The following is a 24,091-nucleotide window of genomic DNA, read 5'->3' on the forward strand; positions in this document are numbered from 1 at the left end:
TTTGATAAAGGGTTTGGGCAGCCCCTACTTTTCCTTAATACCTCTTTGTCATCCTGTTCCATAATAATAAGCAAGCAAGCAAGCAAACCTATCTTCCCTGCATATCAAAACAAACCACTGTCAGATTTTGTTTAGAGCTTGTGCAGGGAAGATTGTCTTTCCTCCCTGTGCTTTCTGTATGTTGTTAATTGACTGTTTTGAATGCTTCTGAGGAAAAACACCTACCTGGCTGCAGGGTCTCTGCTGCAGAGCTCTCAGGAGGGTGACTGGCTGGAGGTTTGCTTTGTCCCTTATCAGCTTCAAGGAGAAACCATCTTACCACCACAGTGACTGCTCAATCTCCCAGTGCAGAATTTTAAAACACCTGGGCTCTGTTCCCCTCCTGTTCTCCAGCATTAGCCAAGAGACTTCAGAATATTTGCACTGATTTGCTGGATCCCTCTGGACATTTAGAATGTAATACATTACTGCATCGCTTTGCATTTCTTGTTGCTGGTTTTTGTTTTATTGGTGCTCGCACATTTGAGTTGATAAAATGGTTTGCTGTTCCTGTTCCAGTCAAAATTTGTTCGCTATCCTATCATGCTATTCTATACGCTCATCTTTCTGTTCCCCTCTTCATTTTCTTTCCCTCATTCACCTCCACTCTCGGCTTTCCTTTTCTCCCCTCATTTTATGAACTTCAGTTCTCTAATTCCATTTCTCTGTACCAAACCTCATACGTAAGAAAGTGGCCAAGACTGTACCCTGCGAACAGTTACATGTAATATTCTTCTGCATATCTTATTCAACTGAGTACAATGCCTTAAGTGACACTTACATGCCACAAGTGACATGTACATGTTTGCAGTACTGGAGCCTAAGTAACTCACCTAGCTAGGGGCTTTTACGAGCAAAGAAGGAACTGCTGTGGTTTATACAGAACACACCAAAATTCCAGTATAATCTCATTGCTGTTACCCGAATTTTCCACTTCCCCTCCCTGTTTGTTGTAATTGCCTATTCTGTCATTTCGGATTAAGTATTTTACCATGGAATGACTTGTATTCACTCTTAATTTGATGTACTGGAAGTAGTCCTATTGCCTTAAATGGAACTATGCACATAAATAAAAGTATACATACATGCAAGCCTTTAACAGACCATACATTGCAAACGCTGCAGGAAAAGAATGGTACATTTTATCCATTTTACAATATTTGCACTTGTTAAATGCAGGTTGGGTAATCAGTAACTTTTTCCAGAGTAGACTTTCGGGTTTCATACCATTTTAACGGAAGCACCACTAGTCATCTATAAGCACAGGATAAACTCCAGTTCCAGAGAACTCAGAGATGGCATGAGACAATATGAATGATTAACTAGAGAAAGATAAAAAAAGGCACACGATTTAAAAACCAATGTAATATTAATGTATGCAAATAATTCTTAAAATATGCCAGAGGACAGGGGAGAGGGATTCGGAATTGGCCCAGAAGCGGAGGTCAGGAGCAGCGAGCATGCAGCGGGAGAGGGCAGCATCTAAGGGAGGACGGCAGGCAGAGGGAATCCCGTGAAGGTCGGTAGTGAGAGGAGACGGAGAAACCGAGCGACGGGAGGGCGAGCTCTACGGCGCGGGGGGAGGCGGAGCGGGATCTCTGCCACGGACCGCCGGCGCCCGGGAGCCAGGGGCTGACTGCAGTTAGCCACGGGGAGCAGGGTCGTGCCCTGAAAGAAAAGTTGGGGGCGTCTGGGCAAGGTTCTATCTCAATGGCAAGAACGGGGGCGATAAGGAGAAACGTCTGTATTTTACAGCACGGGATCAGCGCTTTGCCGTTTCGGTGAGTGAATCAGCATTCAGCGACACGACCCTATTGAAACGCCTCAGTAGTTCATTCTTCCCCTTGCACATCTACATTTTAATGGGTACGAAGCCCCCGGAATAGTAAATAGTTACTCTGTGTTGCGGCCGCTGCTGTCGGCAGCGCTGCGGTGTCCCCAGGCACCGGCCGCCACCGGGGAACGGACGCGGCACCCGCTTGGCCGGCGTCGAGCACCGCCCGCGCCGGGCCGGGCCGGGCCGGGCCGGGCCACCGCCGAGCCCCGGAACGGCAGAGAGCGGGGGAAGAGGGAGGCGCGCCCCGGTTCCCACAGCCCCCGCGGGGCGCGACGGAGAGGGGGGGCGGCAGCGCCCTGAAGGGAGCGCGAGGGCAGCTGCCGCGGGGCCGCCCCGCCCTAACGGCCGCCGGGAGAGCGCGGGGGGCGGCGCCGCCGTGCGCGTGAGCTCAGCGCGTCGCGGGAACCAACCGCCCGGGCACCGCCTTCCCGCCGCGGGCAGAGCCCGCCCCGCCCCGCCCCGCCCGGCCCCGCCCCGCCCGCGGCAGCACCGCCCCCTCCGCTCCTCTCACACACGCACACCCCGACACATACACACACACACACACACACACACATATACACATATACACACACGCTGCCTGCGTGGAGTCGGGGCCGGGGTCGGGCCTGGGCGGGCAGAACGGCGCCGCTTCCTCCCGCCAACTCGCAGGTACCGGGGCAGGGGGTGCGGGAGGGCCCGGCGGCGGCGCGGGGCGTCCCCCGCCTCGGGCCTCCGCCGGCGGCCGGCAGCCGCCGCCCTGAGCGTGGCGGAGGGTGAGGGGTGGAGCGGAGCCTTCGAGCCGGAGCCGCCTCTGGGCGGGGGCCTGAGCCCGGGTGGGAGAGGGCCCGGGCGGGTCCCCGCTGCGGCCCGGGGAGCCGCGGCCCAGGGGTGTCCCGGCGGCCGGGGGGAAGTCGGCGGCGTCCGCCGCTGCTCCTCGCATTGCTGGAGGGTGAAGTCATCGTGCCCATTGTCTCCCCTCGGCTCCCCCCGGGCGGAGCGAGGGGCCCGTCCCGCCCCGAGCCGTGGTGGAGGAGGGGGGGCACGGCCGGCCCGTGCCGCCCCCCGCCCGAGGAGCTGCAGTAGCGGGGGAGCTGCCGGATGGGTTTCGGTTGTCCTCGGCGTGGCGGGCGGGGGTGTGCGGGGAGGAGCTGCTGCTTCTCCGCCCGCCCGGGTGGGCCGCGGCGCCGCGGGGGGCCCCTCGGCGGGCGCCTCGCTCCCGCCGCCCGGCAGCTGCATCGGGCCGCCGGCCGGGCCCTGGAAACTCTTGCGCTTGAACTTGCAGGGCACGGGCAGAGCAGGGCACGCAACTCCCGGGCCTTCGGCGCAATCCGGGGCGCAGGGTTGGCACGCTCCCCCCCCCCGCCGAGTTTCTAGTTTATCTCTCTGTGCTCCTGTGTCCGCCCCGGATCCGGTGAATCGGAGGAGTGGAGGGGTTCCGACTGACTAGGGATATCGCATCTCGGCTGCAGAGGTGGTGGCGGGACTAGCAGCGGTGATAGCCAGCGTCTTGCCGAGTGATTTCCTTGCACGGGTCCTTCTGCAGAGCTGGGAGTTTTCCACCCTGGCAGTGGAGCATACACACAGCAACTACTGCAGGCGCATCCCGGAAGGATAGGGAAAAACGGGTAAAAAACAATCTGAAAGTCAGCGTGCGTCTAGGTGAGCTGAAGAGGGGATGGTTGGCAAAGGGGAGGTGTCCTCCTGCCTTTCCCCTCTTGCTCCGGTACTCTCTGGCAGAAAGAAATGGGGCTTTGCTAAAGGGGTAGTAGTGAAGTAGAGTTGCGGGGATATGCCAAAGGGATAGTAGTTGAATGCAGTTATTTTGCTGAGCAGAGAAATCAAAATGTGAAGCCTTCATGCCCCTGTGGTCGCTTATTGGAAACGTGCCTGTGTTTCCCTGTGAGGACCACAACAAATCTTGTTTCTGTTAAAATACTGTAGTTGGCATCGGTGCTGATTAGTGCTTTATATCAATTGTCATCAAGGACAGCATTTTTAAAAAGCAGAGGGCAGTTTGGGAAATGGGTCTCGCAGGATTTAATTCTGCAGACAAAACTAATCATAAATTCATTTTTAAAAATTCAATTTTTTCCTTCAAAGATTTTTTTAAAAAATAATTCCTTTTTTGTCAGCCAAAGGACCATATTTCAGTATCTAATGAAATGTTTTTTACTGAGTTCATGGGAAAAGAAGGTTTTCAGTTTAATATCCGGGTCAAACTGAAGTATAAATTCTGAATTGCCCAGCTACCAGAATTCACTTGCATGCTTAGAAATGATGGCTGTATAACATTACTTAACAGTTTCCAAAATTTTACCACTGTAAACATTTAAATGCTTGTACTAAAAGCCTTCAGAAAGCTGAGAAGGCACTTTTTTTTAATTGCATGTGAACTAGGCCTATTTGGTCCAGAAAATGAAAATGAAAGTTTCACTCTTGCATAATGGCTATAATGCTGCTCTTAAAAACGAGTTCAGTAAAAGGAGTTACATATGCGTAACTCTTCTATATGCATATTTTTTGAAGTATGCCAGGGTTTCGACTGTGTTTTGTACAATTCAGCATTTATAAAATTCAGCATTTATAAAATGTTATGTTTATGTTGTCAGCTATTTTTGAGTTTGAGGACATCACATCATCACTTCTAAAAGAGGGAGTTGAAATGTGTTTGTGTGGTTTTCTTCTCTCCCCTTCCCCTTAAATTGACCAGACAAATGACACTTTTTATATAGAGCAAACATCAGATTTTGATTAATTATGCTAGCTGAGACTCAGGAGGATGGAAGATGCTTGACAGATGTATTTGTTTACTTTCGTAGTGTGTACAAATCCTGGTCTCTCCATTAGTAAATGAATCATTAAAACTCCCTTAGCTATGGGATTCCCAGTTAGCATTAATATATGCAGTAGGAAAACTTGGTTTATGTGAGTACTATCAACCTGTGAAAGAACACAAGCCCTTGAATTCTTTTGGCAGTTGGGTAGACTTCTGTAATGGAAAATGTGTATAGCTTTTTTTTCTATTATTAATTAACAGCATTTAGCTACTATTCCCCATGACAAAACCTGAAGACTGAATTTGTTCAGTGGGTGGGTGGTTCTTCCTTACCAGTTCAGTTCATGGTTTTTTTCTGTTTGCTTGGGCCTTTTTGATCCTTAGTCTTACTGAAGTATTCATCACAGATTCCTTCCCCCACCCTCCTTTCACAGGACTTCTGAATCCTGGTTTGGAAGCAGTAAGAAAGATCTTTGAGCTCTGAAGTACAACTATACTGTTCTGCACCACTGTCCTCTGATGGCCTTTAGCCAAGCTTGTGGTCCCCATTATGGGGTCAGTTTACTCTGGCCTATGGTCAGACATCCATAATTAGCTTTGTGATTTGTTTTCTGAATTGTATGTAAACACCACATACCAGCCTAGTAGAATAAATTTTAATACCTGACTAGAATGAGTTGATGGGTAAGTGTTTTAGGCTCTGCTCTTAGTGTGATTGCTGGTTTGTAGCTGAGTTGCAAGTCAGTCTGATTCTTTCTTAGGGTCAGCGAAGGCTCTTTGAAGGACTAGTAAAAATACACATTCTAACACTGGCTTATTTATAAAGAAGTTGATTTTGGATTTTTCTCTTTTTGCATTTGACTTAGCTCTAAGTTTCCATTGTCCTTTCTGTGGTAGCTGATAGAAGATGTGTAGCTGAATGAATCGGTGTACGTAACACAGCTTCGAGATACTGAGAATGGTGTTGGATCTTATATTGCTAAAAGCATCTGAATTGCACCTGGAGGTAGACTTCCACCAAGAAGGTAAAAAGTTACACTGAGTCTTAGAGAACTGGTTGGTTTTAGTAGTGTTAGAGTGTATGATTCCTGTCTGGCCCCCCATAGGAAGAATATGGAAGAGGCTGTATAATACCTTGAAAACAGCTGGGGTTTTTTTAATGTTCCTATTTTTTTTCACAGAAGGAGAATTCTTTTTATTTCTGAGTTTCTGAAGTGGAAGTTTTATCCCTGATTTAGTCTAATGTTCATTTCTAGCAGTTTGTCTTTTAAATCTTCAGTGAAATAATCTTTAAGGAAAAATTGAAACCTTTTTGTGTTGTATATGATTAGATTTCAGATATTGTGTGTTCTGCTTTAACTCGGAAAGAAATAAAAGTCCAAATAATCAACTGTGAATTTGAACTAAAGAGTAGAATTCAGAGTAGAATTTCAGTCTTCCCTCTTAAGTATTCACTTGAAGGTTACTTCAGATTTCTTCAGGTACTCTTTTTAAAATTTATTTTATTTCTTAGTGCTTCATGGTAAGTTGTTATATATGTAGGTATGTTCTATTGCTGATATTTACGGATTGACAGATTTCTTCTCAACTTCTGTAAAGTAATGTTCACTTCATTTTCCCACAATTTCTTGTAAGTTTATTTTTTTAGTTGATGAGAAGAGACTTTGTGGAAGCTACTTTGCCCATCTGAGTCATAAGGTGGCTTAGTTTTTTCTTCAGTGGTCTCTGGTTGTTTCATGTACATTTCTGGCAATTCTCAGGCACTGCAGAACTGTGTTTTACCTTGGTTTTGATTGCTGGTCCTTCTCTGGCTTGGTTTGCTTGTTTTTTCTTAGTGCGGGTACTGGCTCAAGGATCCAAAACAAAGCAATGGATATCTAAAAAGAACTGTAAATGTTGTGTGGGACTAGAATATTACAGGGTTCTACTAGAAATATTCTTGTTGTGAGCATGGCTTATACCAGGTTTATTTAGAGTAGTCTTTGAGTTCTTCAAAGTAGAATTCAGAGAAGACAAGCCCCATTGCTGAGTTGAGATGTAATTTGTGATACCACCTATAGGCCTTTCCTCATTAAGGCAAGCGGGGAGGCAGTGAAACACTGTCTGTTTTGTTTCACTTTCATGGAAGCCATGGCATACTTCTAAGAAGAATTAACCCTACCTTCAGGTTTATCCATGGAATAAGAAACAGTAGGAGTGCTTCCATTTTAGGTTACTTTTTTGCAATGGCAAGATTACTGTAGGCTTTTCCACTCTCAAACAGTGGATTGAAGTCAGTCATCTGCTAGGTGACTACTAGTATCTTGTTGGACAGGTAGCCACTACACTGCAACCGTAATTGCCATTTACAAGGTGAGAACAGCTGTAGATTTTTTTTTTTTTTTCTGAAGTGCAAGTTTCCAAAGTGTTTGCTTCACATCTTCGTATATTGCACCACTCTGGAAAGCTGATACAAGAGTTGCTTTAACCTAAAGCAATTTAGGGAAGAGACCTAATGAAATGAGCTTAAATAAAAGTTACATATACACAGGTGTTTCCTCAGGCATTAAAACTTCCTCTTATTAGAGGCCAGCACACCCCCTAATGATGTCTTCAGCAAGACATTTGAAGGGCATCTTGCAGAAATAAATGTTTGTACCAATTCAGTTTGGTATAGTCCCTTGTTTTTGCTTCCTAAGTAGAGCACAACTGTTAATGCAAGTATCCTGTTATTGTTCAGCACAAACTGTCATTGTGGGACTATGTCAGTTCTGTTCTGTTTCCATTTATAGTTGAGACAAATTACTGTTAAACAAACATTTTCCATAGGTCCTTTAGCTGCTCCCATAAGGCAGATTAGAGCTCTTATTCTAAATTGGAGCCCCTGGCAGTCCCCTTCAGTTGTTCCATTTAGTGAATGAAGAACTGCTTCAGCAAGAGGACTAACTCTGGAGAAACTGTTTGCAGTAAGAATCATGTTGCTTTGTTCTCACTGTTTTTCACTGATGCTGCATATCCTTAATAAAAGCATCACTTTTAAGTTTCTCAGTTAGTGATCAGATTTTTCACATAAAACCAAACTCTGCGAGCCACATCAAGTTCTGTTTGTATCTGAAAATGCTTAATCTGTAAGACAGTTGAGCTGTACTGTTCAGTGCACTGTGTAAGACTTCTGAGAGACGAATTTACCTTGTGTGTGTTTTCAAGAAATGGTTTGTAGGGAATGTGAAGTGGTCCTGCACCTTGGGGGATGTACTGAACAGTGGACGTTCAGGTGGGACTGCAGGTTTTCACTGAGGTGTGAGGATTTTACAGCACTACCTGGCTAGCGTTTTGGATATGATGACATCACAGCAGTAGTGTTGCTGTGCCTTGTTTTTATTTTAAAATATTTATATAAAATAGCATTGTTAACTGTCAGCTCTTAGACAAGTAAGAGTCTTTCTCAGTACCATAATGGTTGCATTCCAGAGGAAAAGACTATTGGTGGTGCCATGCCTAAATGCGTCATTCATCCATTTCCTTTGCTGAAAGTACATGCTGCACAGAACTTAACAGTATATTTCAGTGAAACTGGACAAGGGGAGGGATGTTTTGGCAGATCTTCTACAGTATTGTTATTCAGAACTCAGTCTTGGGAAGAAACATTTATACCTTTTTAGGAAATAAAAGGCTTTTATTCTGTCTAAATTAGATAGTTGATGAGTGCTTTGGGCTTTTTATGACCTGAAAATTGGGGGCCATATGCTCAGCCCATATTCAGTGCTGCAGCTTTTTCTTGTATCGAGATCTAATTGTACCCTGACAGTAAATGTTTTAGTAAATATTAACGGAACATCTGTACAGGGACTGTATATAATAAGTGAAGATGCTGACAGAGAGTGGTTGTTGCAACATACTGTTTGGCTTTTCTCCTTCATATCAGAATGCTTTATGGAAGGATCATCCAGTTGTCCCTCAAATATCTAATATTGGAAAGATATTTGGATGGGATTAAATAGTGGCTGTAGTGAGACCAACCAACTGACAAAGGTGAATCCTGCAGAGAAACATTTTCTTCTGGTCAGCCATTGGGAAGTATCTTACTTTGGGTCTGCCTTTCATGTTCCCATAACAAGCAATCTAATATGTTGATCAATGCAATGAAATGTAGCTGTAAGATGAAGTGTGTTCAAGGTTAAAGGTTTTGTTTTTAGAATGTGTACTGGAAAAATAATTTTTATCAAAGACTTTTCGACTGTGTGCCTTGATGGAGGTGCTCTAACTTTGTGTTCCTCTATCTTAAGTCAAATATAAATAGAATAAAGCCTTTAAAAATATGTAATTGTTTTCTGAGTTGAAGACCTTGCTTAAGTTTCCTGAGAAGAGCAGTTACCTTCTCAGTTTCATTTTACCTGTGAAGCTGTATCTGATACTTAGTTTTTGTTTGACTTTGAATTTTCAGAAGAGTGAAGCTTTCCTTTATATGACACTGCTAAAAATACATCTTGGGAGAGACCAGAAGCCCTTTTGCTCAGGGTCAGAGATGGAGGTATCAAACTTCTAGGTCCTTTTTAAGCAAAGGGATCTTTAGTGCTTATAGCCCGTGAAGCCAGGCTGTTGCTTTCCTGAAGTGTAAGATTCTGCAGTCAGTGCGCATTTATGTGGGACAACATAGAGGAGAAACCTGTAAAGCTACTGTGCTCACTATTTCTCTTTATTTCACCACACCACGGTTTTAAGCTATCTCCATTTGGACTGAGGGATTTTTGTATCTAGTGACCAAAAGTATTTTCTTCAAATTCCTACCTGGCTAGTTAATTTTTTTTTTCTCCTTTCTTTCTCTCCTTCCTGTTCCTATTTTTTTTTTTCCTTTTTTGAGGCAGTATGCTTTTGTTCAAACTTGGTGTGGTGGTGCATAGCTGCAGAAAAGTAGACTTTGCCTCCTGTGACCTGACACCGGGCAGAAATTCAGCCAGGGTAAGAATAGAAGAGAGCCCTGTAAGCTCAGCACAGGAGTCCCAAGTCTTTCCATTATTAACAATTAAAGGTGATTCCAAGATGAATTAGGTAATGGATTAACTAATGAAAAGAAAACAAGAGAAAGATCCTGCCTTGCAAGAATTCAGATTGTTAGGATTACATGCTGCCTGCCTGTCTGGGAAAGGAAGATCAAACTCCCCTGTTTTCAGGGGTAATTTAATTAGTAGATAAAGTATATGATGTGCTAGATAAATTTATCTTTGCTGTTGAATTGAAGCTTTGCAAAGAGGTGTTTGCTGGGGAATGGGTTAATAAATAGAAGCATCTTGTTTAGTCCTGCCCAGCAGTGCTTCAGCTTTTTCTCTAAAACAGCAGTGAAAATGGTTTCTTCCCACCTCCTACACCCTGCCCTTATCAACATAATATCATGGCTGGATCTAGACCAAGAAGTGTTGTTTGAGTAAAATACGAAGACAGTGACATGGTTTTGTTTTCATTGTTGCTTTTTTCTGTTTTGTTTCTGAGGTGTGAAGTACTGCTGTATTTTTTTAGGGCTATATGATCATATCCTTTTTCTTATCTCAAAGGTCATGCGATCTTATCTTTGTTTTAAGGGTAACAAATAATTTCCAAGTCACAGTTTCAACCTAAATTATCTCCCGCAAGCTGTGGGGATCTTTGCACTATATGCCTCTTAAAGCCATTATAGGGAAAATGGCATATACACCGTTAATGTAAAGCCACAGTATGCTGCATTTGTGGGATGGATTCTCTTAAACCTTCTGTAAACTTACTTTTGTTCATCTCTGGTGGTTAAAAGTAAAAAAGAATAAAGAATACGTATTTCGATATGGTTGGTGTTCCTCCTGAAATGCATGAAAACACACCTCTAAGAGTGTGCAGAATAGTTTCATTGTGCTAAAAGTCGTTCAGACAAATTAGAACAAATTCGAACTCCAAAAGGGGGACCTTCCAGTTGGCAGTACAGTGACAAAAGTGTAACACTTTATGGAAAGCCTCCGTAGATGGATGATTTATCTGTAGAAAAGCAGTGTAGTTACTGAAGCTTTCTGTAAAGTGTAGTCCTGAATTTCACTTTTAAGGTTCAGCTCTCTGAAATGTGTGCTTTGTTTGTACAGTATTACTGTAGACTAGTAACTGAATAAGGGCGATTTTGGAATATTTGGTGATGAAGATAAAACCTTGTGTTGGTGATTTGATTTCCTTCAAGAAAGGGAGGTGATTAGATTTGCCTTCATTATCACATGACTGTCAAGTCATTGAAGTAGTTGACTATGGCTTTGAGTAACTGTTGTCTAACTTGATATGTACTTGCAGTAACTTTAACTCCTCTAATGGGCATTCTGCAAAATGGTGCATTTTGTAGGTGAAGAATAGCTCAGGTTTTAATAGTGTGTAGAATACAAGAACACTCTTTCCATTGTAAAGACAAGGAAGATGCCTTCAGGATGCTGGTAGTTTAACTTTCTCAGAAACCGTGATAATGAGTGCACTATAAATATTAGAAACAGGTAGGTATGGCTCCTGCAGCAATTACATTATTTATTTGCCCTGGTTTTGTAATGTGAAGGATTGCACATGTCAGTAAAATGAAACTGATTATGCCATTGCATGCAGTTTGTTGTCATTGTAAGGTTTCAGGTCAAATTCTCAGATGTTAAGAAATGCCAGAATTAAGGTTGAAGAAGCAACCATAGTTTGATTACCTTTTGAGCCTACCTTTATTAAGTTATAGTCCTTAATTACACAGCTGTGGTTTTTGGTTTCTTTTTCTTCCCTGCAGAAACATTCCTCAGAATACATTTGCCTTGTCCACTGGGGAGTCTGTCTAGGTTGGGCAGCAATAAACCTAGTCTCTAGGGCAATTGTTACCTTTGAATAAGTTTGGAGATATAATGCAAATAAAGCAGAAAACTGGGGAGATTTTGTTCTTGCCTGATGAAGGCATCTGAATCCTGGCTGTGTAGTAACAGTGGTATTTCTTCATGGGGGGGGGGGGGGGGGGCAGTGGTGCTGTGTGTGTACACAATTTAAACCTTTGAACATATAATGTGCTGTGTAACATGGCCCAAAAGAAGTTAAGTTCTTGGGTATCTCAGATCAGGCACAGGCACCTGAGGTTGGTAAATAAATCCATCCTTAATCATATACTTTAGTATTGTATCTGTTAATAGGGATAGTAACCATGCTACTTCAGTGGAATGAATGTGGTATTTGACTACTTCAGCAATACTGATCTGACATATCAGTGCTCTGCATGGCCCATGAGGAAATGAATTCCTGCTTTCAATGCAGCATTATACACAGTATTCTCTTTTAATTTTTTTTTTAGGTAGGGGTTATGATGATTAAGAACAAACAAAATGCTGAGTAGTGACCTGATAAGTGTGAACCTGGCAAAGATTCTATGGGGGGAAATGGATAAAAGCCACGCAATTAAACTGTCATAATGTACTTCAGCACTCATTCCCAAACTCCAGGGCTTAATTCTGTTTGCTTGATAAAGTTATTTCTAATGTAATTTGTATGCTGTTTCCTAGCTGTTAAAAATAATAATTACAATCATATCAGCAGGTTTGGAAGCTACTCACTAGACAGACCGCTGCTATTTGAGCTAGTGGTATCTAATAATACTCTGTCATGCTTTATAGGGATCAACTCTAGACAGTATGATCCATGTGCTTATGCAGAGGGTTTTATGGATGTCTTTAGTCTGTGGAGGATGAGCGCTAGAGGAAGGCATGCTTTGACAGTACAAGCTGCTTTTGCTGCTTTTTTTATTTGTCACCAGCAATGTACCTTTTACTTTCTGCGTACTTAACAGTGTTTTATCCAAATCCTATTCCTATTTAGTCAGTTACAATTTTCGTTAGGAAGATATCTTGACCAATCTAAATTCCTATCCTTTTCAATACCTAATCTGATGTCTTTGTCTCTTTCTCCTGTCATTTGGAGATGCTCCCTCTCTCTGTTCACAGTTTAACTACTCTTTGTAGGGTCTCTTTCTTATCTTTGCCCTGTGCTTGTTAGTTCAATTTCCTCTTGTGATCAGCCAGTCAGTTCTGCATCACTGGATTTTTATATGAGATATGCTGTCTATGTTACTTGTGCTGGAGTTCCCAGATTACATCCCTGAACAACTCCTGTTGGCCTCTTCACTCAGCGATCCTCATTTTTTCTTATATTTTTCTTTTTAGCATGCTCTGATGGAGTTTGTTCAGCTATTCCTGTTTTGGTGAAGACTTCAGTTGCCCTTCTGGCAGCCACCACTTCCACTGCTGTTAGAATTGCAGCATGGTTTGGGTTGAAAGAGACTTTTGGAGGGCATGGAATCTGGCCCTTGCTCAAAGCAGGGTACTCCTAGGTCAGGTTGCTCAGGATCATGTCTAAGCAAGTTTGGACTATATCCATTCTTGTTTTCATCCGCTCTTTCCCCTTGACTCCCCTTCTCTCCATGAGTTTAATCCTGTTCCCTCCACAATTGGTTAGATTATCTTCTACATTGTTATTACTTAGTAGTGGGATCTTGGAAATGTAAGTCAGCTTCCTAGCTTTATTTTCCAGTACTTTGACGCACCATATTGTACATCTGGAAGTGAAAGGAAGATTCTGTTAAGTTCCAGGGTGGATCAAGTTCAGGACAGATTTTAGCAGATAAAATATATGCCCTTTGCCAAAAATCATGTATTTTCTCCCGTTCCCAAAACCTTGCAAGCATGGCTATATCCACATTGCTTTAAGGTTGATAAAATGTAAATCCTAGATACACAGGCCAGAATTCATATTCCAGCTTCAAAGTGTGCTAGTGCTAAACTTTCCAGAGAAAATACTACAAGTTTTGGATTTATTTTCTTTTCTAAGATAATTTTCTTCATTAAAGTGTTGTGGTTTTATGAGGTGTGGGGTTTTTATTGTTGGGTTAAATAGTTTTGTTGAAATAAAAGTGCTGAAGGTCTTAGTATGTAGCTTTCAGCCCAGTTTGCTTGAGAAGCTTCTATGCAGCTTTGGAAATAGGATGTTATAGTGGGAAGTGTGAAGCACTCATAATAGAGTTACTAGCCTTTCTTTTAACAAGAAATTATTGTCTTTTGAAATAAATGACTTAGTAAACTGTAAAAATGAGGTGAGTCACAATGCATTTAACTTCTTATTACTTAGTTTCTGTTTTCAATAGCATGTCTGTATTTTTCCAATTTGACTTAATCTGACTGTCTGCTTACATTCTCCTCCCCCATAACATCTGCTGTTTAACCATGAGGTGCTATATCCATCCTTGCTTTAAGCCTGCTGCTGCCTTTTGTAGGACTGCTGTACCCTTTTATGTACTGCTCGTATCTGGCCTCTAGAGTAAGTTCTGGTAAATGATTGCCTTTTGGGAGTTAGTCCCACTGAATAGTGTAGCAAGCTACTTTGGAAGTTTAGCTGCTATCGTAAGGACACTGTTAATTTAGCAAATCGCTGCCGTGGTTTAAAATGTTAAACCTGTTACCAGCTCCTATTTATTAATGTCCTTCTCTTGGGATTTACTAACCTACAGCCATCAATACAATGAAATGGATGCCCCTGCTTCCATTCAGATCTGGAGATTTAGCTCAAACCTAGTTTATAGGTGGTTTAAGCTGAACATCTGACGTCGCTCTGAAGAGTGCAAGTGGCCCTATTCTGAATTCCTGCTGCAAGGTAGGTTAACTCACAACAGAGACAGCATGGTCAACCATTTGTACTAATTTAAGCCTTTTAAGCTAGTTCAGTAGGGGTTTCATCTGTAGGGCTCTCAAACTATGTGGTGAAGCTTACTGAGCATAAAGCCCCTCTATACCAGAGCCTCTTGCTCCGGACATTGGAAAAGGTACATTCCCTTTAGTATCCAACATTTTAAAATGCAGGGAAGTAACTTCATATCTGTCTACATTCCTATAGAACTTGTCTGCCATGTTTCTGTCCACATCGACTTGCTTTGTGCATTGTCGGAGGAAATGATATTTAAAATACAAAAACCTGCAAGCTGCCTAACTGCACATTAATATAATTTTGTAAATGCATTTTTTCCCCATGGAAATACATTTCTTAAAGTTAAATATAGCTTAATTAGTCTTAAACAACTCCAGGTGTTACTGTAAGTTAAGTGATAACTGATTTATAGAATAAGTTTGAATTAAAACTAAGGGCACGTTGAAACCAAATAGTGTAATATCTTACGGAATTCTGCAGTCTGGCTTAAAGTTTCTCTTTTTTCTTTTAAACTATCATGTCCCTAGGTATTTTACCATTTAATTGTAGTGATGTTGAGGATTTTCTTCATATATTTACAACTTGAAGTGACATTGGTGTTTTCCTGGCACTGTGATCATTTAATTGTGTGCTTAGGGCCATAGAGCAGTGCTTGCTAGTACTGTGGAATAATACCCTGTGGTTGCTTTCCTTTTGTAAAGTAGTAAGATAAATATTAAAGTATATGTTCTAGCAAGTAACTTAAAGAAACTTTTGAAACATCTCCTGTGCTGACATAAAGTTCCTTTTTAAGAAACTTAAATAGCTTTTCAATGAAATTATACACCTGCTTCCCCTAATGTATTTGTGTAACTATTTTCTTTGGAACTGAAGGAGGAAATAAATGGTTTCAAGTAAACAGTGAAGCTCCTGACTTCAAAGAACTTCCTTCAAAAGTGAAATAACTTCACTTTCCTTTCTCAAATGAATAAAACCCAAACATACGTTACCTTGTTACTTTTTTTTTTTTTTAATTCATGTGTATAAATGTGAAGGGATTTTCATCTTTTGTCTTTTACAGAAAAAGAATTATTAGTGTAGGACACCTTGAATTGGGTTACATTAGGGACACAGTTTAGTGGTGGACTTGGTAGTGTTAGATTAATGGTTGGACTTGATGATCTAGAGAGTCTTTTTAAACCTAAACGATTCTGTGAATTAGTGTTAGAAAAGACTTACTAGATTTATTCTGATCTGTTACATATCTTTATTATGGTGATGTTCTCCTTGGAGATGAGTTTCCTGGATGAGAAGAGGCAATACAGCTAATTTTTTTCCGCAGTGATGCTGGAAAGCAGTGTCTTTTCTTCTTCAGTGGCTGCTTACCTAGAGTATCCCAAAAATGGAGTAAAATAAAGTAGATAGCATCTGTTCTCATGCTCTGCTTAACCAGGAGATTACTGAAGGAATATAATTAAAATATAGTTTTTACTGGCAAAGACTGCTTAATTAGGATGCCTGCAGATATTTAATCTTCAAATAAGCTTATATATACACACAGATCAAATGTTCAAAACTGTTGGACACCCATTTGTTTTCATTGTTCTTATTATAATTACAGTATTGAATGCTCCTGAAATTGTCTTGTTTAGGCTTCATTGGCAGTTAATTTCTTCTGCAGATCTGATGTGTAAGGACTTGCTCTTAGGATGCTGAGTGTGCATACTCTTGCTGTGTTTGTAAGTGTACGCTTAGCACTTTCAAAAACTTGATGCTTTTTTTTGTTTCCTTTGGTCTGTTATAAAAACTTTTTATTAAAGTGTGCTCCTTTAATATTATGCTCTGTAACATGGTGCTTTCTGCAATCTCCTGGAAATAACATCATTTCTAAGATTTCTAACAGTTCAGCTCTACTTCACAGCAGTTTTTTGTTAGGTTTAGAGACACATTTTCCAAGTCCATGATTAGTGAAATATTTTATTCTTACTGACAAGCTAGACCAAGTGTAAATTACATATGAATACAAGGACTATGTTTTATATACCAAATGCTCTACCTAGCTCAGTAATACCTCACTAGTCAGAGGTCTGACTTCCTCTTGCTTTTAATCAGGGCATATTTATTAAATGTTATAGCATCAAAATCGTTAAAATATTGGGAAAAAAAATCCCTGTCACAACTAGATAAGAATGTGCTTCTTTTCATTAGACTAAAGTTACACTAATACTTTAAGGAAGCTTTTCTTCACAAGCTTGTTTATTGGTTGGACTAGGTTAGTATGTCTACATTATAAGAAAGTATATTGCTTTCTAGTCTGTATTTGGTTTTTTTGGGAAGGTTTTTTTTTTGGAAGAAAATACTTGTTAGGAAACTGAAATACTAACGTATATTTATATGGCCATAAAATTTTAACTTCAAAGTTACATGTTTGGTTTAACACTTTTAACAAGCTTGTTCCAGAATTGAGGGAGCTTGCATTCCTCACCAAAAATTGTATACTAATACTCTTTTTAAAGAGCAAAACTTTGAATTACTGGAGAGCCTGACATCCAAGGTAACAGTTTAAAAATTTTCCCCTTTTGCCAGTTGTGGTTGCAAACTAGTTTATAGCTAATAAATATATTTCTGAGGTTTTTAAAATAATGAGGAAAAAATAACATTTAGAGCAAAAATAATTTTTTTGAGTAATTGGGTTGCTATTGCAAAATTAGATATTTTTCTTCAATGACTTTGATAAAAAGTGTGGGCTAGTCTAGATGTTATGTGTAATCAGAGGGGAACATGGAAATAGCAGGGAGTTAGTTCACCCCATGCTGTAAAGGAAAACAAAGAAAGGGAATTCACCTCTGAGCCAAAGTGTGGTGCCTCTGCATACCTGGTCAGGTATCTAAGAAATCTTAGTAATACACAGAGTCAGAATACTCCTGCTGTATCCCTCTTTTTTTTGTAGCTGATACAGTGATAGACAGGAGGTCAAATTACCTGTCCACCTTTAAAACACTAAACCAAACCCAAGTCCCTTTCCCAGCCCAGATGGGGTAAGGGCAGAAGTTATGCATTGGGTTGGGAAGACACGTTCATTTCTGACCCCTGTGGGTGGCCAGTGAAAACTTTGCAGCCTGGGATTAAATCACCGAAACAGATACCAGTGTCAGCTGAAAGACATCCGGCATGCTCCAAGGGGATTCTATCCCAGCTTTAATAATGCTGTCACAAATGACAAAAAAATGTGCTGTCACTTTGCGGTAAAATTTATTATTGAGACAAAAACCATACCTGCTTAGGATGCAGTTTTGTTCCTTTTTTCCCCCCTAGACTAGTTTCGATTATGGGGGGGAAAAATATTTCAGTTCGAAGTTGAAATTCAAGTGATTTGTTAGGTTTAGAGACACACCCCCAACCTAGTTGGGGTTATAGCCTGATTCTGTTCTTCTGTATATGCAATTAGACAGCTGTCTCAAAATGTCCTGTGACATCATGAGTCAAAATAATCTGACTTTTGACTGCCATTTTAATTTTTCATGGAAGGGCATTTTCTTGAATAGTTGGCTGCTTTTATTTATTTTTTTTTACATGGTTATATTTTACTCCTCTTAAATAAGAGATGGGACAGTCCAGAAGAAGTAGTGTTCAAGCATGACAATTTTGCACTTGCATGGGAAAGTGATTTCAGAGCTTGAGGTTAATTTTTGTTGCTGTTGTCATTATATCTTGTATCTTAAAAGTTCACTGAAGGAAGTCTTAGTGGAATGCAAATGCAGTATCAACAGTGTATCTGTAAAATGGAGGCCCAGAGTTGTTCAAAATAAAGCCTGTCGTGTGGCAAAGCTGGAAAGAAAACGAAGGGTTCACTGTAATTTGGCACTGATGTTTATTTGGCAACCCTCCTGTCTTTTCTTATCTTGGCTGGTGTTCCATCAGTCAGTGCACTGATGAATCGCTTAAATTCCATTTGTTCAATAGCCAGCTGAAAATGTGATGCATCAGACTGTGAAAGACACCTGTGATATGTCATAATAAAGAAAAAGACACAAATTTGTTTTCCTTTTCTGAACAACCCATAGTTACTGTACTATCTATTAAAACTGTGATTTTTAGATCAATTTGTCTACTGAAGTTCCTGTCATTTAAAAAAAAAAAAATCTTATGTAAGACCAAAAATTTCATGGTGTTTCTTCTCAAGGTTTATTATTTCAGTCTGATTCATTTCCTGTTTTTCTGCTAATGCACTGACAAAAGCAGAAACAAGTATCCTTCAACTGTTTGTTTGTCAATCTAGACAATTTACTGTATTACAAGTGGCTGTGTAGCTGTAAATGATGCAGAGATTTATACAGTACTTCCCTCTGTCAGTCTCTGGTCATGCACTTGCTTCCCCGGCTAACCCCGCTGCTCCAAGGCTTCACATCTCTAGGTGGCAATTCTGTTCAGATATGAGAAAGATAAGGATAAGTTAGAACTTCTGATCTCATATCATAATGTGAGACCAAGAAGATATTCAGTAAGATTAGTAGCAGTTTAAATACTGATTTTAAAGGAGTAAGTTTTTTGGAGCTGTGTTTCATTAGGTAGCTGAGCTCATTACCACAGATTTTCTTGGGGATTCACAGCACTGAGAGAGAGATTAGATACTTACATGGATGGCAATATAGGAAGTGCTCGAACATACTGGCGGGGAGATAAATGTACTTTTTGGATTTGAAAGCAGTCTGACAAGTTAAAAGTTCATGTTTAGGGCAGGAGCCCAATGGGAGACTTATTTCACCCTTCATCTGCACCGTGGAGTTTTAAATGCTCTGGAGACAGGCTCCTGTACTCATGAAATGCAATGCAACTGTTCTTACGCTCTGGTGAACTTTGAGGGTAGTCAGGAATGTCAATGATTATTTAAATAACTGTGCCTTTTCTCATGGTTACTGATACCTTGAAATGCATTAAAATGGTAACATTTTATTATATTCTTGTAAGATTTATAATGTTTGAGTAAAATATAGATTGGCCTTTATACAATATATATTAAAGATGTATTGAAAGAGTATGTCTTACATAAAAGCTAAATCCCATCCCTTACAAGCTAATGCCTGGAAAAAGATAAGCACTTCCAATAAGGTATTTTTTCATGATGCTGTAATTCATGCTGTAGTTCACAAATTTATGAATTAGGAGACAGTTAGAAATTTGTGGTTTCTTTTACAAAACATAATCAAATGAAGTAATTGCTTAAATGTTTTTTTAAATTAAATTTGAGATTACAGTAGTATACTATTTAAAACCTTTCCAAATTTGTGTTTCAGAATTAGTTTGAGTGATAGTATAGCAGGCTTGGTCTTGTACATATTTATTTCTTGTTTAGGGAAGACTGTTTCACTTTGGTGAAGCAAAAGCAAGGCCTTCAAGCTTTTAAATTCCTTTTATAGTGATCTTTTCTATGTAGATAAAGTTTTATTAGGTGCTTAACTATAGAAAACTTCATCTAGAAGTATCGACCTTTTTCTGTTACATTTTATGAAGTTAGTACTGGACATATCATTTAAGTTCTTTGGGATTGGTTTTGTCCTTTTTTATCAAGTATTTGTCTTCTAGATATGTGGGATGAGAAAGGCATACTCTTGAATGGCACTAAACAACTTCAGGCTACCATTACAGACAATGTTTTTTGCTGAGCAAAGAAAAATGTAAGGGCTCTTTCTCCAGTGATGTCAGTCATACGGAGGATACTGTACTGTAAAATGAGTAGTGGATAAAAGGGAGAAACGTAATCTTTTAGTACTGGCATAGTCTATGAATGTTTGAGAGAGACTATGGGGATATGTATGAAGGAGGAAAAACATGCTTTATTTCTGCTCCAAATGGTGGTGGGATTTATAAATGTTTTTGAGGATAGCCATGGTGATGAGATACTGGGCTGGTGTGCTACATAGAGTACAAGCAGATGAGTGCAAGTGGTGAAGTTACTGTGGCTTAATGCTTAGTAGTGCAGACTGACTGTTCATGCAATCCCAGGCTGTGAGATAAGACATGTTCTCCTCTGTCTGTCGTCAGGCTGTTCTGTTTATTGTCTGTGTGAGTGTCTGGCAAGTCACATTATCTGTCTGCTTCAACCTTCTATCTGTAAAATAAGAGTGATGCATCCTTTCTTTTTAGAATTTACAGTGTATAAGGAAAGACACACATACACTAAGTGTATGATACAGTGGAAATGGTAGGTATTCATTTTGGCTGGGGCTGCTATCATCAATATGCAACTAAATTCATCTTTTTAGGAGTGTATGTGTATATAATACTTGGAACTGACAGTATCTTCTATAAATTAATACTTCACATTATGAAACCAGGCATTCAGGTTTTTGTTATATTTTATTCAAAATGTAGTTGGTGTGAAACACATTATTTTGTGGCTCAACTTGGATATCAAAATAAACAAAGAAATGCCCACCAAGTATTGTTTCTGAGAATGCAGAGGAAGTGTTTTTTATTTAAAAATATAATCATTTGCAACTGGTCTGAGAAAGTTACAATGTCTGTTTTGGAGCAGAGGCTTTTTTTTTCCTTAGAGAAGCCTTGTTCCATCTTTATTCTTTCCCTGTGAAAACTTACGAAGTATGGCAAGTTTTTAGAAAATGGTTTTGAGCATTTTCTTTAAAGACTGGTTGGTGTGGCACCTAAATTCCTGAGTATTTCATGTACAACCATACTTTTTCAGCCATTGTAGCAATTGGTGAGATACTTAAATTTTGTCTTCCAGCTGCCAGGCATCAAGTCAGTGATGAGAGACCCAAGTGAGAATGGGGAATGCTTCCCTTGCTCTTGACTCTCTGCCAGGTAGAGAGGCTTGAGACAAAGTGGGAGTTGCCTACCTCTGGTTCAGAGGAGGTATAGGAAAGGGTAGTGGGTAGATGTGATAGGAGGGAGAAAGAAAAGGGATAAGTATATGCCTTGAGCAAGAGTAGGAAGAAAAGGTTGCATGCTGAGAGAAAGGAGTGGAGGATGATGAAGGCTGAAACTACTGAAAGAGCTGCTTTTATACTTTTTTAGATCAGATCTCCCTTCTTTTCATGATAATTTCCCTATTTCCCATTATTGTTCTACTCCTGCCATACATGTATTTTTGTAGCTCTCAAACTTGAGATCTGCAAAAGGAAATGATGAAAGGAAAGAAAGGACTGTTCAGAGGTATTATCCTTAACCCCTGCTAAGTATTGGCCAACATCTAGGCCAGCACAGTGTCATGTGGGTTCAGTTCCTGGAGAGGGAGGGATGGGAATGTTAAATGAAGCTTAGCCCTGGATAGCCTTCTAAGCTACCACCCAGTGTCTGCTGTTGCAGGAGCTGTGATTTATTTCAGTTTCTTATGCTCCTCCACTGAGATGTATTCCACAACCCCTAGTTCGAAAAGCCGTGCAGCAGGCTGTAGTCTCCTTGAGGGAAGGCATTCTTCTAGGTTTGTTCTCCTCTTCAGAAATCCGTTGGCCAATATTAATCAAATCTGTTATGGGGATAGAAGTTTCAAAGAGAAACTAATTCTAGCTGATGCTAGCCAAGTCTTCTCATTTGGTGTCTGTGCATTACTAAATTGTATGAAATTCTCATGCCCGAACAACAGAAAGAAAATACAGTTGAAATTGAAATCTTTATAGGCAACAGCCAAATTATTTGGAGCATGCTAGGGTATAAACTTAGGATAGGAAATGCTAGAATGATGAGTCTGTGGTAGCCTCATTTGTAGAGTGTTTATGTGGTGTTGGACAAGGCCTTCACAGAGTAGCTAGGTGTTTGTTTTCTGGTATGCCTGCCCATCTTCAGACATCCACATGTTGATCTGCAAGTAGCTACTGCTGCCAGTGCTCAGCATACGTTTTGAACCTATACAATCCTATACTGACACAAAACAGCCTTACAACTTTGTCAGCCTGCAATATCTTAATCTTATTTCAGGTGGCAGTTCGAGCCTTGGTGTCTGTTTCCCGTTTTGCAAATTTGGAAAAATAGTCTTCCATTGCAGAATTACTATGAAGATTTCACAGGAATACTCTGAAGATTGATGTTTTTGAAGCCATTAGTCTGGTAAAAATGTATTATGGACTTGTGTGGTATTTGTGAATTCTGTGTTATATAATGTTGTAAATACGTAAGGTATGGGGGCCTCATTTAATAGGGAAATGAGAAACAGCCATCCATGGAATGAGGCCAGATCCAGAAAAATCAGTATGTCTGTGTGATCCTACAGGAAGTTCAGAAGCCAGACTCAGCCTTTAGGATACTTCCCTCTGGCTTGGTGCCCTGTTCCTCAAGACCTGGAAATGGCTGCTAGAGCACTAAGTGGGATCCAAACAGCAGTAGTCTTCCATCTTCTCTTACTAGAGTTCAGCTACATGGTGCTGTACTTGTAACTTGTCCCTGTAGTAAGCAACGAGCTGCTTGGGTGGGAAGCAACTGACTCCACTTAATCTATGCATCTGCCTACAGCACCCTGGCAGTTGGATCTCTCTTGTGGACAGGGGAAGAGATGGCCCGATGTCCCTGGAAGTGGGGACAAGGATCAGATACTCACATGCAGCCATCATATATGCTGAGACTGAACCAGCGTTTGTATTGCCTTCCAGTGCACCAACTACACAATCAAGTGGATGAACGGGGGATGCTGAATTTAGTTTTAGGGACAGCCTCCGTTCTGATATCATTAACTTTTGAGCACTCAAGTGTGCAGTGTTAAATGTCCAAACAGTTCTTAGTGTAGCTTTGTGTGCTTCTGTTGTATGTCAGAAGCAGATAACGTATTCAGTGGGGCAAGGACTTTCTGGGGGGTAGAAGAAGGTTAAGATTGTGTTTCCAATTAACCACATTTCCACTTGTGATGTGATTACGGTAGCCTTGCTATGCAGTTCCTGACAGGTATGGCGTGGCTGTATTGGTCTTTTATAGTTAAGTACACAATGGGAAATACTTGATTCTACATGAAAAACATCTTAAGACAAAAATTTTATTGTCCTAGTTGCTAGAAAAAGACTTTGTAGCTCAATTTCTTGGTGTATCTTGATACTCTGGACAAATGTAAAAGGATTAGAAAAGGTGTCCTTATTAAGGTAGAAGGTTAAAGTAGGACTCCTATTTGTCAAAATACAAACTTGTCTTTGTGATACAAACTTGTATGTTCATGTCCTTCTTTTGTTATCAAGCTAAACTTAAGGAGTGAGTAGAAGATGTCACTTACACAACTATGTTACACCAGGCTAAGAGAGTATGTAAGGAAAAAAGGGTAACTTCTAAAAACCTGTACTTTTTTTTTTTCTGCCCCTTAGTGTCTGGAGAACAATTTGTGTCACATCGTCCCCCCTTTTCCCCCCTTCTCAGTGATTTGTATGCCACATTGTTATTGGGGAGGTGAAATTAGTGTACAAACAATATTACATCAGTGTACTAGTTGTAGAGACTTGTGACTTCTCTGGTAGCTTATCTTTCATTCCACTCATTTCATATTTTTTCCTTCTCCTTTTCTTCTCCCCACTTCTGTCTCAGCAGCACAATCCTCTCTAGGATTGTGGTTCCAGAGGTGGCTCTGTGACTGGACATTTGGAGGACATTAACTAGAAAGGAGAGGGATTGTACCCAGACAGGGGAAGCTGTTAAGTTTTGATAACTTGTTTCTGACGCAAACTCTTTGCTGTTCCATTGAAAAGCCACAAATGTAGCTGAAGCTGCTGTAACCTAATGGGGAAGCGTGGGCAGATATAAACTACTCCAGTTAAATCAAAATTTAAACACAGCAGTATTTTTTTGAATGTAAC

General features: G+C 40.6%; 1 protein-coding gene across 8 annotated transcripts in view; it reads left to right on the forward strand.

Moving 5' to 3' along the window:
• Positions 1 to 1,671: 1,671 nt before the first annotated feature.
• Positions 1,672 to 24,091, forward strand: part of RNF19A (ring finger protein 19A, RBR E3 ubiquitin protein ligase) — a 63,094-nt gene continuing 40,674 nt past the window's right edge. For 2 of the 8 annotated variants that reach the window (XM_074814745.1, XM_074814762.1), the window contains exons 1-2: positions 2,376 to 2,527; positions 22,242 to 22,370. The gene's annotated coding sequence lies outside the window, so the exon portion shown is untranslated. Of the gene's footprint in view, positions 1,821 to 2,375; positions 2,528 to 3,205; positions 3,518 to 5,439; positions 5,660 to 7,563; positions 7,580 to 14,096; positions 14,277 to 22,241; positions 22,371 to 24,091 lie in introns of those variants that run through there. The other 6 variants (XM_074814780.1, XM_074814734.1, XM_074814753.1 and 3 more) reach the window with 6 other exon arrangements.

Source organism: Strix aluco, chromosome 1 (genome assembly GCF_031877795.1).
Source record: "Strix aluco isolate bStrAlu1 chromosome 1, bStrAlu1.hap1, whole genome shotgun sequence".
Taxonomy (NCBI): domain Eukaryota; kingdom Metazoa; phylum Chordata; class Aves; order Strigiformes; family Strigidae; genus Strix; species Strix aluco.